We start from the raw sequence: 4,160 nt of genomic DNA on the forward strand, positions 1-4,160 counted from the left end.
GAACAATAACAAGGCTGTATTCAGGGGCTACCGGTACCAGGTAGTAAGGAGGCTACATTTATTTAACCAGGCAAGTCAGTTAAGAACAAATTCTTATAATGACGCTGGGCCAATTGTGGGCCGCCCTGTGGGACTCCCGGCCAGATGTGATACAGCCTGGATCTAAACCAGGTAGTTCAGACCAAGAAGTATCACTGCGGTGAGATGCAGTGTCTTAGACCACAGTACCACTCGGGAGCCCTGTATACTGGGGTTACCCAGAGTCAATGTGCAGAGGTAAAGGTTAGTCAAGGTCATTTGTACATGTACAGAGCCTTCGGAAAGTATTCAGACCCCGCGACTTTTTCCACATTTTGTTACGTTACAGCCTTATTCTAAAATGTATTAAATAAATAAAAATCCTCATCAATCTACACACAATACCCCGTAATGACATCACAATACCCCATAATGACATCACAATACCCCATAATGACATCCCAATACCCCATAATGACATCCCAATACCCTATAATGACATCATAATACCCCATAATGACATCACAATACCCCATAATGACATCACAATACCCCATAATGACATCACAATACTAGATAATGACATCACAATACCCCATAATGACATCACAATACCCCTTAATGACATCACAATACCCCATAATGACAAAGAGAAAACAAGGTTTTAGAACATTTAGCAAATTTAGTAAAACATTTTAACAGAAAAACCTTATTTACATAAGTATTCAGACCCTTTGCTATGAGAATCGAAATTGAGTTCAGGTGCATCCTGTTTCTATTGATCATCCTTGAGATGTTCCTACAACTTGATTGGAGTCCACCGGTGCTAAATTCAATTGGTTGGACATGATTTAGAAAGACACACACCTGTCAATATAAGGTCCCACAGTTGACAGTGCATGTCAGAGCCATGAGGTTGAAGGAATTATTCGTAGAGCTCCGAGACAGGATTGTGTCGAGGCACAGATCTGGGGAAGGGTACCAAAACATTTCTGCAGTATTGAAGGTCCCCGAGAACACAGTGGCCTCCATCATTATTAAATGGAAGAAGTTTGGAACCACCAAGACTCTTCCTAGAGCTGGTTGCCCGGCCAAACTGAGCAATCGATGGAGAAGGGCTTTGGTCAGGGAGGTGACTAAGAACCAGATGACAGAGCTCTCAAGTTCCTCTGTGGAGATGGGAGAACCTACCAGAAGGACAACCATCTCTGCAGCACTCGGCTACCGAGTGCCACAGCGGTCTAAGGCACTGCATCTCAGTACTAGAGGCGTCACTACAGACACCCAGGTTTGAATCCAGGCTGTATCACAACCGGCCGTGATTGGAAGTCCCATAAGGGCGGAGCACAATTGGCCCAACGTTGTCAGGTTTTGCTCGGTGTCGTGCCGTCATTATAAATAATAATTTGTTCTTAACTGACTTGTTCAATGAAATAAAAATAATACAAAATGTTGAGATCCTGAGGCCCGTTCACGTGCCTTTCATCCTCCATGTTTCAAGGATCTGGACACAATTCCTGGAAGATGAATATGCTCTACTTCCTATTGAGCATGTTTGGGATGCTCTGGATCGACATGTAGGAGAGCGTGTTCCAGTTCCCCCATGACCAGACATGTCACCTATTGAGCATGTTGTTTTTATGCATCTGTAACCAAGCGGTACCAAGTCCAAAAGGCTCCTTAAAAGCTTCGCCATAAGACTGATGAACAATTAATCAAATGGCTACCCGGAGGGTTGAATAAAGAGATAGGAGACATGAGGGTTTAATAAAGAGATAGGAGACATGAGGGTTTAATAAAGAGATAGGAGACATGAGGGTTTAATAAAGAGATAGGAGACATGAGGGTTTAATAAAGAGATAGGAGACATGGAGACATGAGGGTTTAATAAAGAGATAGGAGACATGAGGGTTTAATAAAGAGATTGGAGACATGGAGACATGAGGGTTTAATAAAGAGAGAGGAGACATGAGGGTTTAATAAAGAGAGAGGAGACATGGAAACATGAGGGTTTAATAAAGAGATATGAGACATGAGGGTTTAATAAAGAGATAGGAGACATGGAAACATGAGGGTTTAATAAAGAGATAGGAGACATGAGGGTTTAATAAAGAGAGAGGAGACATGAGGGTTTAATAAAGAGATAGGAGACATGAGGGTTTAATAAAGAGATAGGAGACATGGAAACATGAGGGTTTAATAAAGAGATATGAGACATGAGGGTTTAATAAAGAGATATGAGACATGAGGGTTTAATAAAGAGATAGGAGACATGGAGACATGAGGGTTTAATAAAGAGATAGGAGACATGGAAACATGAGGGTTTAATAAAGAGATAGGAGACATGGAGACATGAGGGTTTAATAAAGAGATATGAGACATGAGGGTTTAATAAAGAGATAGGAGACATGGAAACATGAGGGTTTAATAAAGAGATTGGAGACATGGAGACATGAGGGTTTAATAAAGAGATAGAAGACATGGAGACATGAGGGTTTAATAAAGAGAGAGGAGACATGAGGGTTTAATAAAGAGAGAGGAGACATGGACATGAGGGTTTAATAAAGAGAGAGGAGACATGAGGGTTTAATAAAGAGATTGGAGACATGGAGACATGAGGGTTTAATAAAGAGAGAGGAGACATGAGGGTTTAATAAAGAGATTGGAGACATGAGGGTTTAATAAAGAGATAGGAGACATGAGGGTTTAATAAAGAGATAGGAGACATGAGGGTTTAATAAAGAGATTGGAGACATGGAGACATGAGGGTTTAATAAAGAGATAGGAGACATGAGGGTTTAATAAAGAGATAGGAGACATGGAGACATGAGGGTTTAATAAAGAGAGAGGAGACATGGAGACATGAGGGTTTAATAAAGAGATAGGAGACATGGAGACATGAGGGTTTAATAAAGAGAGTGGAGACATGAGGGTTTAATAAAGAGATAGGAGACATGGAGACATGAGGGTTTAATAAAGAGATAGGAGACATGGAGACATGAGGGTTTAATAAAGAGATAGGAGACATGAGGGTTTAATAAAGAGATAGGAGACATGGAGACATGAGGGTTTAATAAAGAGAGAGGAGACATGGAGACATGAGGGTTTAATAAAGAGATAGGAGACATGAGGGTTTAATAAAGAGATAGGAGACATGGAGACATGAGGGTTTAATAAAGAGATAGGAGACATGAGGGTTTAATAAAGAGATAGGAGACATGAGGGTTTAATAAAGAGATAGGAGACATGAGGGTTTAATAAAGAGAGAGGAGACATGGAAACATGAGGGTTTAATAAAGAGATTGGAGACATGAGGGTTTAATAAAGAGATAGGAGACATGGAGACATGAGGGTTTAATAAAGAGATAGGAGACATGGAGACATGAGGGTTTAATAAAGAGATAGGAGACATGAGGGTTTAATAAAGAGATAGGAGACATGGAGACATGAGGGTTTAATAAAGAGATAGGAGACATGAGGGTTTAATAAAGAGATAGGAGACATGGAAACATGAGGGTTTAATTAAGAGATTTGAGACATGGAGACATGAGGGTTTAATAAAGAGATTGGAGACATGAGGGTTTAATAAAGAGATAGGAGACATGGAGACATGAGGGTTTAATAAAGAGATAGGAGACATGGAGACATGAGGGTTTAATAAAGAGATAGGAGACATGGAGACATGAGGGTTTAATAAAGAGATTGGAGACATGAGGGTTGAATAAAGAGATTGGAGACATGAGGGTTTAATAAAGAGATTGGAGACATGAGGGTTTAATAAAGAGATTGGAGACATGAGGGTTTAATAAAGAGATTGGAGACATGAGGGTTTAATAAAGAGATTGGAGACATGAGGGTTTAATAAAGAGATAGGAGACATGAGGGTTTAATAAAGAGATAGGAGACATGAGGGTTTAATAAAGAGATAGGAGACATGAGGGTTTAATAAAGAGATAGGAGACATGAGGGTTTAATAAAGAGATAGGAGACATGAGGGTTTAATAAAACATTTATTCCGAGCACATCTGTACAGCAACGGATCAACACAGCCGATCCCAACACAGCCATATTACAACCTCAAATCAACCACTACTTTATTTAACCAACCATAACCTCAACACAGCAGATCCCATACAACATAT

The sequence above is a fragment of the Oncorhynchus clarkii genome, chromosome 13 (assembly GCF_045791955.1).
Source record: "Oncorhynchus clarkii lewisi isolate Uvic-CL-2024 chromosome 13, UVic_Ocla_1.0, whole genome shotgun sequence".
In the NCBI taxonomy this organism is placed as follows: domain Eukaryota; kingdom Metazoa; phylum Chordata; class Actinopteri; order Salmoniformes; family Salmonidae; genus Oncorhynchus; species Oncorhynchus clarkii.